Below are 20,424 nucleotides of genomic sequence, written 5' to 3'. Positions count from 1 at the left end.
GCTTAATATATTCCTTCATGCTTTAAAGAAATCATCTCAAAACATTGAAATGCACCCCTAACTTTAGATGAACATTGTCCTCAATGTTAGAAATATATAAGAAGTTTAGGAAAATAAAAGATAAGAGTTTAGAATACTTTCTTAGATTGAAAATTAGCTTGAAATTGCAAGAAAGTCCATTAAAAATCTTGAAAAACCATCACCAACTACCAAACTTCAATAGGTGCAGCTTCAATGTATAAGGTAGTGGGTTTGAAAATTTTTTGATGATTTTAATACTCCTTCAAATGCTCTATCCAACACACAAAGGTTCTGTTTGGTATAGCTGATAAAAATAAAGCTTTGTATAATAGATATTTTTGAAAAAGAACTATTATTAAAAGTTAATAAGTGTTTGGTTGTAAATAAAAAGACTGTATTAAATGCTTAATGAGTTTCCATATAAGCTAAAATAGCTATATTAAATGCTCATTAAATTTCCATATAAGCTTAAAAAAAAGTGTTTTTTTAAAAAAGCATAATATTTGGACTTCTATAAAACAGCTTAAAAAACTATTTTTTCTTGTCAACAAGTGCTTGTTGACTTTTGCCAAACACTTTTATTTGTTAACAAAATAACTTTTGGCCTTTAAGTAGAGCTTTTGACCCCAAAAAAAGTTTTATCAAATAGGCACAAAACCTTATAAAAATTGAAAGTGCTTTTCTTCATATTTCTTACATACAAATAACTAATTAAATCCTTCAAAAGATAAAACAAATCAAACTCAACTAAAAAAAAAAAAAAAATCAAAAATAGCTAAATTCGCAAGATTTCTAATTAGTTTAAAATACCAAAAAACTGAAATAAAAGAAATGAAAGCTTAGAAATTCTCCCTTGAAACGTGAAACACTTGACATTATTTGAAAAAGAGAAAAAATTTGTCAGGTTAAAGCTGCAAATTCGATATTATGTACTGTCTTAGAAATTGGTTCTTGAGCTGAAATTTTTATCATAGCTTCTACACATATTGAATTAACACTCCACAAAATTTCAAGCAAAACAAAGTTTATTTATTATATTTTCCAATCTGTTTCAATTCAAAGCTGTAAAACTGAAAATTTTCCAGCAAATATAGTATTCAAAAATCTTCCAAAACCAACAGACAAACTTAAAATATAAACAAATAAATAAAATTATCTTGGATTGCCTCCCAAGAAGGGTTTTAACCATTGATCAATCGTTATTTTATTATCCTAGCTTATCGACTAAAAACTTTTTCTTCAAATTTACTAGTGTACCTTTTGGAGATCATACATTGGAATAAACATTATCTCATCATTACAGCTAATTTCCATAACTCCTTCATAAAAATTAGTCTTAACCTTACTAGTGACTAAAAATGGTCTTCCTTAAATAAATTTTTCTCTTTTGTCATGTTTTTCCTTTAAAACAACAAATCAATGTCATAATAAAAACCTCCCAAATTAATCTTTAAGTGTCTTATAATTCCATAAGAATTAGCATGTTTTGATGATATTTTCCATCAAAGCATGTTAATTTGAAATCCACTTTCTCAATTTTATCCGTATCCTTAATAGGAAGGCAGAAGGACACTATCATATATATGTCATGATGTTATCCGAAACACCAGAATCAATAAGCACATTATTAAAAACATATTCATCCTTAACAAAAGACATATTAAAGGCTCCTAAATCATCAAACTTCTTTCGTAAGTTAGCATTTATTTCTTTTTCTCTTAAGGCCTCAATTTCTCTTTCCAATTGAAACTTCCTATTTAACTTATATTCTTCCTCATTAGTCATTTTTATATGTTCTCTTTCATGTTGTTCTTCTTTTTCCCTATATTCATCACTAGCACTTCTAATATTAGCTCTAATTTTTATTAACTCTATGTCTTCTACCTTGGTTAAAATTCTACCTTTTCTCATTGATTTTCTAATATAATCACCTAAGACAAATTCATAAGACAAAAGGTAATATTTTCCTGTATGCTTTAACTGTAGAGTTTTTTTTTCCTCTAACTTTTTAAGTTTCAAATCCTCTTTTAATTCTTTTCTTATAATTGTGACTAAATCCTCTTTATCACTTCTTTTTTTCCTTTACCATAACTTATTCTTATAGTCATTATCATTATTTATTTCAACCATATTAACTTCTTGTCCCAAACCCTCATACTTTACCAAATTAGCTCCTAATAAAGAAGGATCTTTATTATTCTCATACATATAAAACAATTCCTCTTTAGCACTCCAATATATGGGCAAGAAAAGGTTTATCTAAGATTAATAGCCCATTATTTCCAACTGTATCAATAACTATAAAGTCTAAAATATAAGAAAACCAACATTATATTCTTTGTTGGAGGGTCAAAGTTTTTTTTCCATTCCGAGGTCCCTACAAACATAAATTGGCATAATGTTTGCAAAACACCCTAAATCACAGAAACCAATACGAAATTTCAAAGTAAAGTAAAGCTCCCTTTTTTCTTCAATGACTTTTACTCGTGGAATTTCTTTTTAAAAGTTTCAAAAATCTTCTCCAATTTCTCCACAAACTCAACAAAACTCATGAAAGGCTTTGCCTTCAACTCATAAAAATCCCAATTAGCACAACTGTTACTGTCATATTCTCTACCTTTGCTATCAGATTTGGGTTTATAACTCGGGCTACAGATTGAATTTAGAGCTGAAAATTTACAGATACTTCCTTCACATGTTGGAAACTTCGCCATAAAATTTCAGATCTTCCTGACATCATTTTCCTAGTCAACCATTTGTTCTTCTTACTGCTGTCTAAAATTACTGTACTTTTTGACTTCCACATCATATAGGCTCAGTTTTGGGGCTCTTTCTCACTAAAATTGTGCAATATATCATTTGTACCTTCAGAATTAGTCTTTCTTATATGTGGGGGAACATACATCGAAATTTTATATCATCTAAATTAATTTTAGCTTTCATTTGTTCACATAGATCTTAGTTGTCCATTGCTTTGTCTTCTTTAGGCTGTTTTTCTTCTATACGTGCTGCAAGGATCTCTTTGGTCTCCAAAATTAATGGTTCTTCACTTTCTAGCTCCTCCTCATCATAGTCTTCATGTTCATCTAGTCCATCAAAAAATTTAACTTCATTTGTTGTACTTTGATAATCACTGACCATCATCATTACCTTCTCTTTTGGGTTTATCACCGGTTGGCTTGGTAAATGTCCTTGTTGCATTTAAGCTTGGTTCATCATGAATTGTCCTGATATGAACCTAGGACGTCCTGCTCCTAAACCCATATTATATTAGCCCGGATCTAATTATGTTCAAGTTCTAATGGTCACCTCAACCCCTAACCAACCTGTGATTAGAAACCTTGGTATATAATGAAGACTCTACAATAGGTGATGGCAGGCCTATCGATAAGTCAAACTAAAACACTCATTCACTAATGGTGTTTTAGGTGTTCAAAAGAATAAAGAGAATTCAATCTCACATATAATTTTCTGTATAAAATTCAAGCTTCATTCTTATTGAAAAATAAGCCTTTAAATAGGCTACAAAGCCACAAAATAAAACCCTAAAAACAAAGGGAAAACCGGCCATACAAAGTAGTTTCCTATGGTGGCCGAAATTCTCACTCCTTTCCTAATCTAATTTGGATTAATTAATTCCTTTATTTTGAATTAGGAATTAATTAATTTACAATGAAAATAATAAAATAATAACTTTCCTAAACTTATTGTTCCAGAAAATAAATAAATAAATAAAAACTAAAAAATAATGGTAATTTCCAAAAACAAAAAGTAAAATCAAATTAGAAAACTATAATACTAGCTTTTTGACTAAGTTGACTTTGACCAATCTTTGACCAAATTGAGCTCCAAATCAGCTTCAATATGCTTTGTAGGATGTAAAATAAGCTGAATATGAAGTCCCACACGTTGCCCATGCTTGGAAGAGGAAGAAAAAGCCACCTCAGCAAAATATAGTAAAGCCAGCACAAAATACAGTAAAAAACAGGCCAAATTTGAAGCTGTCCGTACAATCCCTTTATAAATGCCTTTGAAGCTGCCTTGACTTGATTACATATCCTCTTATACATATGTATTGAATCCATAAAGAGTTGGAACCATTTCATGCTGTCCGTTGTCCATATTTGCACCAAAACTATTACCTGGGTCCGTATCGGCTTCCACCACTTGGATGCTTAGAATAGGCTTTTTATCTTCAAGTATGGACAAGCTCTATTGAGATTAATTACTCCCTGTATAAATACTTCCAGGTTGTCTTTAAATCTCTTAATTTGAGCTCTTGTGATTGGCCTAGTCTTCATCCGTGTCGGGTCAGCACCCCAGCGGGTTATCCATTGAGCGAGCTCGGGCAGAATCACATCATGTCCAAATTGCTTTCTCAAACCTAAAAATTTATTTAAAATCCCATCGTCCTTTTTTTCCTTCTTTTGTTTCACAGCATGAAAAAATTTATCTCTAGCTTTTGGCTTCCACATCATGAATTAACTTCACTAGCTTATTGCATTTGGCCTAACCAATAGTATATCACCATTTGGCTACGTCCAAAATTGACACGACAAAACAATGCCACATGGATTATGCTAGGCCACAAGATATTATGTAGAGTTCCTAATGCTTCTGAAACATACAAAAACATAGAAATTATTTTCAATGGTTGTTTTAGGAACGTAAACCAACTGATCCAGTGTTAGCCACCATCCGGAAACACCTAAGTTTTCCCCAGTCCAGGTTGTTATAGACATAGTGATACAGAACCATGGACAACCACCAAAGAAATCTATATGAACTGCAACATTCCCTTAGAGGCCTTAACCTAAACCCCAAATTGGACAATGAAGCCATCAGAACGGAAAGAACTCTTGTGGGAAAACTTTTCACCACGAGAACATTCAAAAGATTCAACCTTGCAGAAGTTACGGATATAGTATGCAGAGTAAATAAGAAGGTCAAAATGGAGAAGGCTGAGGAAAATTTATTCACTTTCCTTTTCTAGTCAAATGAAGAAAAGGAAACTACCTTCAGAAACAGGCCTTGGTCCATAGTTGGGGCACATCTGTCACTGAAAGAATGGCCTCCTAACAGATCACTAAAAATGAGATACCCTTCGACTACACCACTTTTACGATTCACGTACATGGGCTTCCACCCCAATACCTTCACGAAGAGACAGCAGAATAGATAGGAAATACTTTGGGTATGATACACAAAGACTCAATCTCACAAAAGTGTGTCGTGGGCCATCGTTTCCTCAAGTTAAGGGTTGATCTCCTCATCCTCAACCCACTACTGCCAGGTTTCTTTTAGGATAAAGAAGAAGGAGGGGAAAGATGGATCCAATTCAAGTATGAGAAGCTCTCAGACTTCTGCTACAAATGCGGGAAGATTAATCATGTGATCAGAGCCTACAAACTCGAATACCCAGCAGCCATCACCTTGGAAAATGGTACCATAGCCAAACTGTATGGCCCATGGATTAGCGCTAAGCACAGCGGTAGCCTCCTCTTCTCTTCCTTGCCGGACAACGAAGCCTTTCAACTTCAGCATAGGGAAAAGGCAAAAAGAATTAATGCTCTATCAGAGTAGCAGTGTATCAATTGTTAGAAGATTGAAAAAAGGAAACAAATGACGGCGCTTGAGGGAAATAATGAGAGCAGACCCTTGGGAGACTCACAAACAGCCTTGGAAAGATGCCCAAAACTCAACTCCCTAAACCAGATTGCGGCTCTAGGATACGAGGGAGATATGAAGGAGCTCTACCCAGCGATGCTTCACCAAGCAATAATCCCTAACTATGACCCCCAAATTCTTGGTAAATGGGCTTCTGACTTGATAAACAACTCTTCATTTCTAAATAAACAGGGAAGTACTGGGCCGGTACCAGATTCGGGCCATCTTTCTAAGCCTAGTGGATCAAGAAATGCAAGAAAGGATTTTCATCCTATTATGCTAAATAGGGCGGCCCAAGCTCTACTGGGCAAGCATTTTAGGAAGAGCCCAAGAGTCATTGAAGAGCCCACCATAGCTGGACATGTCCTCATAGGGGCTACCCAAAACCACGGAGGAACAATTGAAACCAGGACTCAAAACTCACTAGAAGAGTCCCCAGGATCGCCAGAAGTTTGAACCATGTTTGACCTCAATTCAAAAGCCTCTTTCAATCAAGGATCCTTTGAAGTAGGCTCGTGGAGATCAAGGAATTGGAAGAAAGAAGCCAGAAAGAAATCTCTCCATGAAGGAAGGTCTTCTCAGCACTCTGAGAGAGGACAACCTTCCTCATCCCACTAGGTTTTTCAATTGGCCGAGGAGGCGGGCCGAACCGTGCCCCCCCTCCCTTGCCACTGAAAATTATTTCTTGGAATTGCAGGGGAATAGGAAGTAGAGACACGCTCAGAGTCCTCTGCAGTTTGGTTAAAAAACATAACCCCCATTGCCTTTTTCTTGTGGAAACCAAAGCTAGCAAATCCAAAATGTCGAAAATTTGTAACCTTCTGGATTTTTGTAACTCTAAAATTGTGGAAGCTAAAGGTCTAGCTGGAGGCCTAGCGTTCCTATGGAAGAAAGATGTTGATTTTGAAGTTAACAGGAGCTCAGATCGTTTGATAAATGGTGTTTTCAAAAGTATGAATGGCGAAAGCAATTGGTGTTTTCTTGGCTGTCATGGCATTCCATACCGAAAAGAAAAAGCTAGTTTCTAGAAGCACTTGGAAGAAACACTCGTTAACTGCAATCATCCCTTGCTACTTATTGGGGACCTAAACGAAATTCTTGAGGATTCAAAAAAGTTTGGAGGCAAGACCTTGCAAAGATCCAATTCTTTCTTGAAATCTTTTGTCTAGAATGTAGGAGCCATAAACCTTGGTTTCACTGGAAAAGAGTTCACTTAGGATAATAAGAAAGAAGGAAGAGCACACATCAAGGAAAGGTTAGATAGAGGCCTGGCGACCCGAGAATGGATTTCCTTATTCAGTGAAGCCAAAATCCAGTATCTTCTCATGGAGCAATTGGATCACCCCCCCCCCCCCCCCCAATCCTCCTATGCACTCATGAAGATGAGTATCAAAAAGGTCATCTTTCAAGGTCCTGAAAGCTTGGAACAATGACATCACTAGTAGAGATACAGTGAAGAAGGCTTGGGAAGAGGTCATGAGAAACGGAATGAAGGCTCATAAGCTGCTGCAAAGGCTGAAAAACACTGCCTTGGCCCTCAAAAGTTGGAACAGAACTCACTTTGGTTTCATCTAAAAGAAAATCAAAGCCCTTGAGAAAGAATTGGAAGAAATTTAGGGTGGTAAGACGGTTGACAAAGTTGCTCAGGTTAGCATGGAAAAGGAGCTAAGTGAACAAAGAGGTAGATTAGAGAGCATTTAGAGGCAGAAATCTCATGAAACCTGGCTGTTAGAAGGAGACAGAAATACCAAGTTCTTCCACTCCAGCATCTTAATTAAACGAATAAGAAACGAAATAGACTGCATTAAGAATGGTGATATTTGGCTGTAAGACAAGGAACAAATAGGTTTCTACTTCAAGGAGGGACCTACAGATTTATTCACCTCCTCTAACTTGATTTTCATGAGGGAGCTTGTGGAGTTGAGAGAAAGGCTAATCACAAATAAAGATAATTCCAGGCTTTTGGAAATCCCTATGGAGGAAGAGATAAGAAAAACAGTGTGGGAGCTCCTTCCTTTAAAAGCCCCCAAGCCAGATGGTTTCTCAGGAGTTTTCTACAAGGCTTATTAGGAAACAGTGAAATTCCAGGTCATCAAAATGGTTTAGGAAAGTTTTAGAACCAAAATTATCTCCAGAGGCATTAACAAGACCATGCTGGTTTTATCCCAAAGACTAAAAATGCAATAGATATCAACCATTTTCGTCCTATCGATCTCTGCAACTTCAGCTACAAAATAGTTGCCAAAATCATTGCTTCAAGATTAAGGCCACTGCTGTCCAATCTTATCTCTCCATGCTAGGGGGCTTTCATTGAGGGAAGATGGATAGCAGAGAATACAGTTATCGCCCAATAAGTAGTTCACAAAATCCGAAAACACAGAGGGAAAAACGGGATGACGCTAGTCAAGATTGACATGAGAAAAGCCTATGACAGGCTGGAATGGGTGTTCATTACTAAAGCTCTGAAGCTCTGGGGTTTCTCTGAGGATTTTTAGTTGTATCAGTTAGGTTGAATTTGACCTGCTTATCAATGGCAGCAAAATGAGCACGATAAGCCTAGAAAGAGGGACTCGACAAAGAGACCCTATGTCCCCCTTTATTTTCATCCTTTGTTATGAAATTTTCTTGAGACTGGTGGAAAAAAATGAAAAAATTCAAGGAGTCAAGATTTACAGGGGAGCCCCTGTAATATCTCATCTTCTCTACGCGGATGATATTCTGATTACATGTAAAGCCAACTCTCAAAATGCAGAGGGTATTCGGGAGGTGCTGAACTCTTATAGTAGCTAGTCAGGTCAAGCTCCAAACTCTGACAAGTCCCAAATTTACTTCTCAAAGAACACTTCTGGAAAGACTAAATGGTTGATAAAAGAGAGGCTTGGATTCAAGGATCTAAATGCGGGATGCCTTTACCTTGGAAATTCTCTGATTTTTGGAAGAAACAAAAGCAAAGAGTTCACTAAACTCAAAGATAGGTTGCAGAACATTCTTGAAGGATGGAAAAGCAAAATCCTCTTAAAAGCGGGCAAGGCAACAATGATTAAGTCTATAGCACAGGCTGTCCCCGTTTACACTATGTCAACTTTCAAAGTGCCAAGCAAGGTTTGTAACGAAATGGATGCTTTGATTCGAAGATACTGGTGGGGAGCTAAGGAAAGGAAAAGCCATTTCTTAGCTCTAAAGAAGTGGGGTAGGTTATACAAGCCAAAAGCCACAGGAGGCTTAGGTTTCAGGAAGTTCAAAGATTTCAACACCACTCTCCTGCTGAAATTAGGATGGAAACTTGCCAAGGGAGAAGCCAGCTTATGGACCCTCTTTTAAAAGCTAAGTACCTAAATAATCACTCTTTCTTTGATTGCAAGTTCAAAATTACAAACTCCTATGTCTAGAAGAGTATTATGAGTTCAAAAAAAGTCATTAGAAAAGGCTTTTGCTACAAAATTGGCAACGGATGGACAGTTAACCCTTGGAAGGATCCTTGGATTCTAGAATTCAGAGACAAAGTGCCTAAAATCAAGGAAGGAGCTGACGAATCTTAAGCAAGGAGAATAGTTTATCTTTTTAAACCAGGCTCTCTTAGCTGGGATGAAGAAAAGTTACATGTTTTCTACAATCAGGAAGACTTAGAAGCCATCCATAGTGTGCAGCTGTATGGAGACCATATCGAAGATAAGCTATTCTGGGCAAGCTCCAACAATGGGATCTTTTCTGTTAAAAGCTATTTTTACACCCTCACTAGTGAAGGAGATCCCAGTGACAATCTTTGGAAGGATATTTGGTTTGCCAAAGTTCACGAGAGACTTGAAATATTTCTTTGGAGGCTTGCGACAAATGTGCTGCCTTTGAACAACACCATGTTTGAAAGAACTAGCAAGGGAAACCCTAGCTGTCATCTTTGTGGTGCCTTTCTAGAAACTCCATCCCATCTTTTTACTGAATTTCCTGTAGCTAGAGTAATGGTGTTCAGCAGTAGATGGGGTCTTAGGCTGGGCTCTTTAGCTTTCAACAATGCCCAGGACCTGGTTAGGTGGTGCATGAGGACCTGGTTAGGTGGTGCATGAACCTTTCCCATCAACTATACTCATATTTAGAAGGCAAAGAATACACCACATTGATTCTAGCCACCTTTCTTTTCATCGTATGGGAATTATGAAATGACAAGCTGTTTGAGGAATCTTAGAGTTTAGTCAAGGCTATTAAAGCCCTTAACTGGGCAACTATCATTGCGAAAGAATACGAATGGAAGGATATGGATTGGCTTTGTGATGCTCAGTCAGTAGTTAATCAGCTAAAAGACTCTTCTGAGCCCTACGGATGGGAATCTTAAAGTTTAGTCAAGGCTATTAAAGGTAAACTGAAAAAGAACAATTGGTCTATCTCTTCAACTCCCAGGCAAGCCAACAAAAGTGCTGACTTAGCAACCAAGGTTGCCTGAAAAGATGGTTTAACTTTGTTTAACACTAGTGCAGATTTTTGTAACTGCCCACCAATTATCGTAGACCAAGTTATCTTTGAGGAGTTCTCTATGTGTATTTTGGGGTAACCAGTTTGTTTGGTTTCTGGTTCCCTGTTTCCCTTTTGTGCTTAATGTAGTTTATTTTACCAAAAAAAAAAAAAAAAAAACTGAAAATGTATTTTATATGTCCTGTCAAAAAGCATCAAGTGTTTCAATCTATCATTATGAGAAGTAAAAGATGTAGAATCAGAAAATTATGAACTCTTTCAAAATTGTTGAGCTTATGGTGCATTATATTGTCCTCTAGATTGTTGTTGTTGCCCTTTGTGATTGCTATTATCCTTCCATGAAAAATTATGATGATTTTCACTACCCTAGAGTATAAGTACTCGAATAGAGAATGTTTTGTGACTGAGAATAGTTATTAATATAACTTACCTCATTTGAAGTGGTAGATTGAGCAAAAGGATTACCTTATTGACAATTTACACTATCATGCTCACTTCCACAATGTATTGCAAAAATTTTCATAATTTGAAACATTAGAATTATTAAAATTAGTCTTGCTTGCTCAAGCACCAAGTTATTTAGATAGTAAGTCAAATCTTTCGTTAAATTTATATATTACCTCACTTTCTTGAATTACCATGGCTCTTTTTGGTACTTGTAGTCTCTTGTTCACCTATTGCGAATCATTCATTGATATTTATTCTAACCATTCAAAAGTTTGATGTTCCATAAGGTTGAGAAGAACTCCACTTGCAGTGGCATCAACAATACTTTTAGTCAATTTATCTAGTCCATCATAAAAAGTTTGAATTTGACGCCATACTGGCATCTTATGATTTAGACAATTCCTAAGTAATTCGTTTAACCTTTTCCATGCCCATGCAAAAGTTCTGCACTCTTTTGGCTAAAGGTATTGATATCATTCCTACGCTTGGCCAATTTAGATGGTGGAAAATACTTATTTAAGAACTTATCCTCAAGATAACATCATGTAGAAATTATATGTCATGTAAAGGATTTAGCTCTATCTTTCAAAGAATATGAAAATAACTTTAATTTCATCACTTCTTCATCCACTCCACTATACTTAGCCAAATCATACACTTGCAAGAAATTAATAAGATGCTAATGTAGGTCCTCATATTGATGGCCTAGAAATTTAATGTTTTTTAACATTTGCATTGTCACCAGTCTAATCCCAAAATTAGTGTTCATGGGTAACCGCTTGATGCAAAACATATATGTATCTCTCCTTGAGTAGCATGTTCCTTAATTAACTTGGGTCTATTCTCGCTTGATTTTCTACATTATTAGTGTGCATTTTACTCACTATTCTAGCTTATTTATTTGGTTTGAATTCTCAAGCTTCTTGTTATTTGTTATGTGTTTTGTGTTCTTTTTGTAGGATAGCTTCATAGTAGGATTTCAAAGAATAAAGAGCACCAAAGATAAAGATTGAAGCCAATGCTCTTTAGAAGTCACAAAGTGGAAGTGTACACTAAAATTTCATCAATCTATATGGCACTTTTATATCTCTAAGAGGAAAAGTAGATAGGAGAGGAGGAAGGAGGTAAAGACAGAAATGATCTTTAAAGGGAGGTGTTCTATGGAGTTGGGAAATCTTGCAAAGCTTAAGGCTTTGAGTTAAAGATGGAGGAGTCACCAATTTCCTAAGACATTCTTTCTTCTCTTTATCTTTTCTTTTCCTAATTTTAAATTGTAATAGGCTTTCTTTTTGTAGTTTATTTTGGATGATACTGAAGACAATGAAATTCTATTTGATTTTTATGTTTGTTTTTCTTAAGAAAATCTGTGGCTAGATCTTTTGATCTAGAACCTTGATGTAGCCTAAATTAGTAATGGAATGACTTAATTAGTTTATTTAAACGTGATTTTCTTTCCTTTCCTTTTATTTGTGTTACCTTATTCTTATTGAAATTAAGCAATATATAAAATGAGAATCTAATTGGGTATGGTCTAGATTCTTAAATTATAACCTTGAGAAAGGATAATTGAAGAATTGGACACTAGGTAAATGCAACCACATCTCCAATTGAACTTGAGAGAGTTTTTTGGTAGTGGCTGACCTAAACAAGGCCTTAATAATGTTTGAGAAAATCATTTTAGACTTGAGAACTAATGGTCGCTAAAGTAGTAAAGTAATTAGGCAAATTATTTTAGACTTGAGAACTAACAATAGCTAAAGTAGTAAAATAATTAGGCAAATTAGGAAGAGATTCCAAATTGTTAGTGATTATCTTAAATTCTGTTTCTGATGTGATTCTGCCCGAGCCCGCTCAACTGGTAACCCGCTGGGGTGCTAACCCGACACAGATGAAGACTAGGCCAATCACAAGAGCTTAAATTAAGAGATTTAAGGACAACCTGGGAGCATTTATACAGGGGGTAATCAATCTCAATAGAGCTTGTCCATACTTGAAGGTACAAAGCCTAGTTTAAGCATCCAAGTGGTGGAAGCCGATATGGACCCGAGTAGCAGTTTTGGTGCAAATATGGACAACAAGCAACATGAAATGTTCCAGATATTTATGGATTCAATACATATGTCTAAGACGATATGGAATCAAGTCAAGGAAGCTTTAAAGGCATTCAAAAAGGGGTTGTACGGACAGCTTCAAATTTGGCCTTTTTTTACTGTATTTTGTGCTGGCTTTACTGTATTTTGCTGAGTTGGCTTTTTCTTCCTCTTCCAAGCATGGGCAATGTGTGGGAATTCATATTCAGCTTATTTGGCATCCTAAAAATCATATTGAAGCTGATTTGGAGCTCAATTTTGGTCAAAGATTGGTTAAAGTCAACTTAGTCAAAAAGCTAGTATTATAGTTTTCTAATTTGATTCTACTTTTTCTTTTAGGAAATTACCATTACTTTTTAGTTTTTATTTATTTATTTTCTGGAACAATAAGTTTAGGAAAGTTATTATTTTATTATTTTCATTGTAAATTAATTAATCGAAATTAGATTAGGAAAGGAGTGAAAATTTCGGCCACCATAGGAAACTACTTTGTATGGCTGGTTTTCCCTTTATTTTTAAGGTTTTATTTTGTGGCTTTGTAACCTATTTAAAGGCTTATTTTTCAATAAGGAGGAAGCTTGAATTATATACAGAAATTATTTGTGAGATTGAATCTCTCTTTGTACTTTTGAACACCTAAAACACCATTAATGAATGAGTGTTTTAGTTTTAACTTATCAATAGGACATCCATCACCTATTGTGGCGTCTTCATTATATACCAAGGTTTCTAATCACAGGTTGGTTAGGGGTTGAGGTGACCATTAGAACTTGAACATAATTAGATCCGGGCTAATATAATACGGGCTTAGGAGCAGGTCGTCCTAGGTTTGTATTAGTCTCAACCTTTAGAAACCCTTGTTTAATAATTGAAAAGGAAGGCAGTTTTTATTACCAATGAAGGGATTTTATGTAGAAATTTAGGTCAAATCAAGGTCCTAGAGACTTAATTCTTGAATTAGCAATTTTTCATTTTTTGACATTATGATTCTTTTTAAATTTGGCAATTTTAGAAACTAGTTTAGTGCAGAGTTTTATTTTTATGGATTTTATTATTTTTTAATTTTTATAAAATTAATTTCCTAAATAAAAATAGTTAGTGACAATATTTGGTATTTGGCTAGAGCACATTATTTCTTAAGCAACAATCCTAGTATGAATGATACTCAATTCACTTTCTTTATCACTTGAACGATCCGTACACTTGCAGATTTTATCACAATCGAGTCAATTTTTATCTATGTTACCATGGATTTCTGTTATATTTTTACAAGGTTTTATATTGTGATAAAAAATTCAATCAAGTTTTTGGTGTGTTTTAGCTGATATTGAGGCTAAGCTAGATAATTTTAATTTGGGGCTTTATTATTTCGTTTGTTTAAGTTTATTTTTAGCTTTTCTTTCTTTGTTTAATTTGTCTTGTGTTTTATTCATAGGTAGTCATAGAAAGCAATAATCAACCGAAATCTATAAGGAATCATTTATGTCGAACTTTTTCGAAATTATCTTTTAGGCATTCAAAAGAATCTCATTCATACAACTAACTTTGAGTTGAAGCCAAGGTTGACTCAAATAGTAAAACAAAATCAATATGGAGGTCTTCATAGTTAAGAACCTAATACTCATCTATCAATGTTCTTGCAAGTGGCCAATACAACCAAGATGGAGGGTGTTGGTGAAGATACCTTGAGGTTAAAGCTATTTTCATTCTCACCAAAGGGAAATGCTTTGACATGGTTACGTTCCTAGCAAACCAATTAATATCTTTACATGGGAGGACATGATGGGAAATTTTTGAATAAATTTTTCCCACATTCAAAGTCCTCATAATTGAGAGGATAGATAAGTCAATTATTGCAACAAAAGTTTGAACCTTTGCATGACGCTTAGGCAAGACTCAAAGATTTGTTAAGGAGATGTCCAAATGATTGGGTACTGGTGGATATTTCAACAATGGGCTAAATGGTTTTGGTAACACCCCGATCCAAGAAAATTCTTTGAGTTTGAATTTCTGACCACGTTTGAACAAGATTGATCGGGGTTGACCAAGTGGGTTCCATAATTGACTTTTTACTGTGAGAGGAATTTTACATTGATCAAGGTACCATGGTGAAGTACTTATTGACACAAGTTCGTAGACTAGTATTACACTAAAATCGGAGCTAAGATTAGAAAGTTATGGTCAAAACAAAATGTGACCCAAACTAATCAATGAGTTTAAACTTGAATTTTTATCTATACGGATTTTGATATTGATCCATACACCATGTGATAATGCTCGTCAATACAAATCCATAGACTGGCAACATGTTTAATTTGGATCTATAGTTGAAAAGTTACTGGTCTGTAAGGTCGTACTTATCTTTCCCCCAGGACTTACTTTATTGGGTAATGGAAAGGCGCCATGTGTCACATTTAGAAAGATGCCACATGTCATGATCAGAGAAGGACATATATCATCCTTAATAAAAAATTGTGCTTATCTTTCCCCCGGGACTTACTTTATTGGGTAATGGAAAGGTGCCACAAGTCACATTTAGAAAGATGCCACATGTTATGATCAGAGCAGGACACATATCATCCTTAACAAATTTTTTTTTTCTTTTGCCTTTCTATGTCTCTCTCTCTTTTCCCTCATGAGAAAAAAACACCTTCTCTCTCTTTCTCTCACTCTTTCCCCCCTTGGGTTGGCCAAAATTGATTAACCTCGGACCACCCATCAATGACACATGCCGACCACCAGCACAACCCAATCATCGATGAGCTCAGTGGCCAAATTTGGCAGTCGGCTGACCTAAGACGCACACAGCGGGATTGCAAGTAGGGGGTGATTGCTCCTCTTTCTTTGATGAATTTGCCATGCTCCGGCATGCCCAGGTCACACCACCCTCACCATTTATATATATATATATACACACGAATATGTATATCTATCGGTGAACATATAATTTATTTTTAATATGAATCCCGATATCCATTGAAAGAAGGAAAAAAACCAATGAAGGTAAAAATTGTATGGATAAAATAAAACCAAGTAATCTGTTTGTTAGCATTTCGACATATATATATATGTGTATGTATCTATGTATACTTGTGTGTGTGTATATATATATATATATGTAAGTGTATGTACGTATATGAATGTGTGTATACTTTGATACGAACCTAGGACGATCTACTCCTAAACCCATATTATATTAGCCCGGATCTTAATTAAGTTCAAGTACTAATGGAATTGACCTCAACCCCTAACCAACCTATGGTTAGAAACCTCGGTATAATGTAGATGCCACAATAGGGGATAGAAAACCTATTGATAAGTCAAGCTAAAACAACCAATTCTCTAATGGTGTTTTAGGTGTTCTCAAATAACAAAAAGATAATTAATCTCACAAGTATTTTCTTAATCAAATCAAAGTTGTATTCTTATTGATAACTAAGCCTTTAAATAGGCTTTGAAAAGACAACTTAAAAACCCTAGAACATAAAGAAAACCGGCCACCACACATAAAGAAACCTAGTTGGCCAAAACTATACTTCCTTTCCTAATCTAAGTTTGATTGATTAATTAATTCCTTTATATTAAATTAGGAATTAATTAATTTACAATGGAAAGAATAAAATAAAAACCTTCCTAAAGTTATTTGTCCATAAAATAAATAAATAAAAACCCCAAAAAGAAAAGTCAAATGCAAATCAGAAAATGAGTTGACTAGTTTGACAACTAAGCTGACTTATGTCTGATGTCCGAGCTAACTTATGTCTGTCCGAGCTAGCTTATGTCTGTCCGAGCTAACTGATGTCTGTCTAAGCTAACTGATGTCTGTCTGAGCTAAGTTACATCCGATGTCCGAAGTTCGGGATCTGATGTCCGAGACAAGGCTCCGATGTCCGAAGTCCGAGATCAGATGTCCGAGGCAAGGGCGTCCGATATAAAATGTCCGATGTATGGGTATCCGATGTATCAGCCTCCACCACTTGGATACTTAAAACAGGTCTTTTATCTTCAGGTATGGACAAGCCCTTTTGAGAATGAATTACTTTCTGGATAAAGGTAGCAAGGTTGTCCTTAAGCCTCTTAGCTTGAGCCCTAGTGATCGGTCCAGTCTTCATCTATATCGAGTCAGTACCCTAGTGAGTCGTCGGTTGTGCGAGCTCGGGCGGGTTCGCATCATTCCCCTCCTCTTGAAAAGGATTTGTCCTCAAATCGAAGTCATCACCTGCAGCAAAAGGAGATAAATCAGCAACATTAAAGGTGGCACTAACACTGTACTCACCCGGTAAATCAAGTTTGTAGGCATTTTCGTTTATCCTCTCCAAAACTTGAAAAGGTCCATCGCCGCTCGGAATGAGTTTAGATTTCCTTTGTTCAGGAAACCTTTCTTTCCTTAAATGCAGCCACACCCAATCTCCAGGTTCAAACACCATTGATTTTCGGCATTGATTAGCCACCTTTGCATATTGCTCGGTCCTCCTCTCAATATTTGCTCGTGTCTTCTCATGAATCTACTTTACAAAATCAGCTTTTTGTTTTCCATCTAGATTAGCACACTCACTTAAAGGTAAAGGTGTTAAATCTAATGGAGTCAAAGGATTAAAACCATAAACAATTTCAAATGGGGTAACTTTAGTTATTCAACGTAAAGACCTATTATATGCAAATTCAACATGTGGCAAACATTCTTTCCAAGTTCTTAAATTTCTACTAATTAATGCTCTCAACAATGCAGACAAGGTTCTATTTACTACTTCGGTTTGTCCATCAGTTTGTGGATGACAAGTAGTTGAAAATAAAAGCTTAGTACCTAATTTAGCCCACAAAGTTTTCCAAAAATAGCTTAAGAACTTAGCATTCCATGCAATCTCACAATTTTCTTGAAAAATAAATTAGCAATATTGGATGCATCATCAGTTTTGTTACATGCAATAAAATGTGCCATCTTAGAAAATCTTTCCACTACAACAAATATTGAATCCTTACCTGTCATTGACCTAGGCAACCCAAGAATAAAATCCATAGACAAATCTACCCAAGGATAGGTAGGAATCGGTAAAGGCTTATACAATCCATGCGGCTGCAATGTTGATTTTGTTTTTCAGTACTTCAAACATCTTTCACAAATTCTCTCAACATCTCTCCTCATGTTAGGCCAATAAAAAGGATAAAGTTTTTAAAACACCAAAATGACCCATTAAACCACCCTCATGTCCTTCCCGAACCAATAATTCCCTAATACTATAATTAGGCACACAAAGTTTGTTTTCCTTAAACAAATAACCCTCAAATATGTAAAATTTATTAAATCCATGTTTTAAACAGGTTCTAAAAATTTCTCCAAAGTCACTATCATGCTCATAAAGTTCTTTCAATTGTTCAAATCCAAGCAATCTAGCATCTAAAGTAGAAAAGAGTACATCGGCAACCACATTTTCGTTACCTTTTTTGTAGCGGATCACATATGGAAATGTTTCAATAAATTCAATCCACTTGGCATGCCTTTGGTTGAGCTTTCCTTGACCCTTGATATGCTTCAAAGACTCATGATCCATATGAATCATAAACTCCTTTGGCATGAGATAATGCTGCCACGTCTCCAAAGCCTTCACCAAAGCATACATCTCCTTGTCATAACTCGGGTAGTTTAGGGCAGCTCCATTTAATTTTTCAATAAAGTAGGCTATGGGTCTTCCTTCTTACATTAAGACAACTCCAATACCTACACCCGAAGCATCACACTCAATTTCAAAAGTCTTAGAAAAATTTGGCAAAACTAACAAAGGTGCATTACACAATTTTTCTTTCAACAAATTAAAAGATTTTTCTTGTACTTCCCCCCATTTAAAGCCGACATTCTTCTTGACAACTTCATTCAATGGTGCTGCTATGGTACTAAAATCCTTAAAAAATCTTCTATAAAAGCTTGCCAAGCCATGAAAGCTCCTCACTTGAGTGATAGAAGTAGGAACCGGCCACTCTTGAATTGCTTTCACCTTAGCTTGGTCAACTTTGATTCCTGCAGCACTTACTACAAATCCTAGAAACATAAGCTCATCTTTGCAAAATTCACATTTTTTAATGTTAGCAAACAATCTTTCTTTTCTAAGAACTTGCAAAACTTGCGTAAGTTGATCCACATGGTCATCCAAATTTCGGCTATATATTAGAATGTCATCAAAATAAACAACCATAAATTTACCAATAAATGGACGCATTACATGATTCATAAGCCTCATGAAAGTACTAGGTGCATTGGATAATCCAAAAGGCATAACTAACCATTCATACAGCCCATATTTAGTTTTGAATGCGGTTTTCCATTCATCACCTTCTTTCATCCTAATTTGGTTATAACCACTCCTAAGATCAATTTTTGTAAACATGCAAGCACCATGCAACTCATCAAGCATATCATCTAATCTAGGAATGGGGTGTCTATATTTAATGCTAATGTTATTTATAGCCCTACAATCAACACACATTCTCCATGTACCATCTTTTTTTGGCACTAACAAAACAGGCACAGCACATGGACTTAAACCCTCACGAATGTATCCTTTATCAAGCAAATCACTTACCTGTTTTTGCAGCTCCTTTGTTTCTTCGGGATTGCTCCTATAAGCTGGTCTATTTGGTTTGGTAGCCCCTGGAACAAAGTCAATTTGATGTTCTATCCCTCGAATAGGTGGTAGTCCACTTGGAATTTCATTTGGGAAGACATCTCCAAATTCCTTCAAAAGAGAAATCATTGAACTTGGCAATTCAAGTTCTTCAAAGTTAGTTTGATCATTAAAATAATTTTCATTATAAATCATGACCAGCAAAGGTTTCTTACACTCAATAACCTTATTAATATCCCCTAAACTCAAATAAAAGTTGCTACTTAACCTTTCTTTTCTTTCTTTTCCCTTGGATTGGCGCAAACCTTTGGATTTCTCTTCCTTCTCCAAGCTCTCGGGTTTGTCACTTTCTTTCCCCTCTCTTTCGGCTTTTCCTTGTTCTTTCCACTCAATATGAGTCTTAGAAACCTTACCTTGATCAGCAACCTCATTCTTACCTTCTTGAAAGGATGGTGAAGCTGTTGGTGCCGTTCTTGCTTTTTCCTTGAGTTTTTCAACTTCTCTCCTTTGTTGCATTTGTAATTGGTTTTTGTAAACCTCTTTAGGAGATAATGGTTCCAGCTTGACCTTCTTCCCTTTAAACCTGAAAACAATACTATTTTCTCGACCAAAATGAGTAGCATCTTTATCAAATTGCCATGGTCTACCTAATAGTATATGTCCAGCAATCATGGGTACAATATCACATAAAACTACATCCTCATATCTACTTATATTAAATTTTACTTTGGCTTGTTTGTTTACTTTCATCTCACCACTATCATTAAGCCATTGTAATCTATATGGTTAAGGATGTTTTATTGTTTTTAAGCCCAATTTATCAAATACAAGGTTACTTATTACATTAGTACAACTCCCACTATCTATAATCATGCTACAAATTTTACCTTGTATTTCACAACGAGTGTGGAAGATGTTCTCTCGTTGAATTTGTTCTTCATCCTTGTAAATAGCAAGTACCCTCCTTGGGACCAAATTTAGCTCAACATTTGATGTGTTTAATGGTTCGGCCTCATCATCAAGTCCTCCATCTTCTTGTTCGATTTCAACATTTACCATTATCCTTCTATTCGGGCATTGGCTAGCTATATGTCCTCTCCCTTGGCACTTGAAACAAA

This window comes from Ziziphus jujuba, chromosome 9 (assembly GCF_031755915.1).
Source record: "Ziziphus jujuba cultivar Dongzao chromosome 9, ASM3175591v1".
In the NCBI taxonomy this organism is placed as follows: domain Eukaryota; kingdom Viridiplantae; phylum Streptophyta; class Magnoliopsida; order Rosales; family Rhamnaceae; genus Ziziphus; species Ziziphus jujuba.
The sequence above is the reverse complement of the archived record's forward strand: the minus strand, read 5'-3'. Positions refer to the sequence as shown.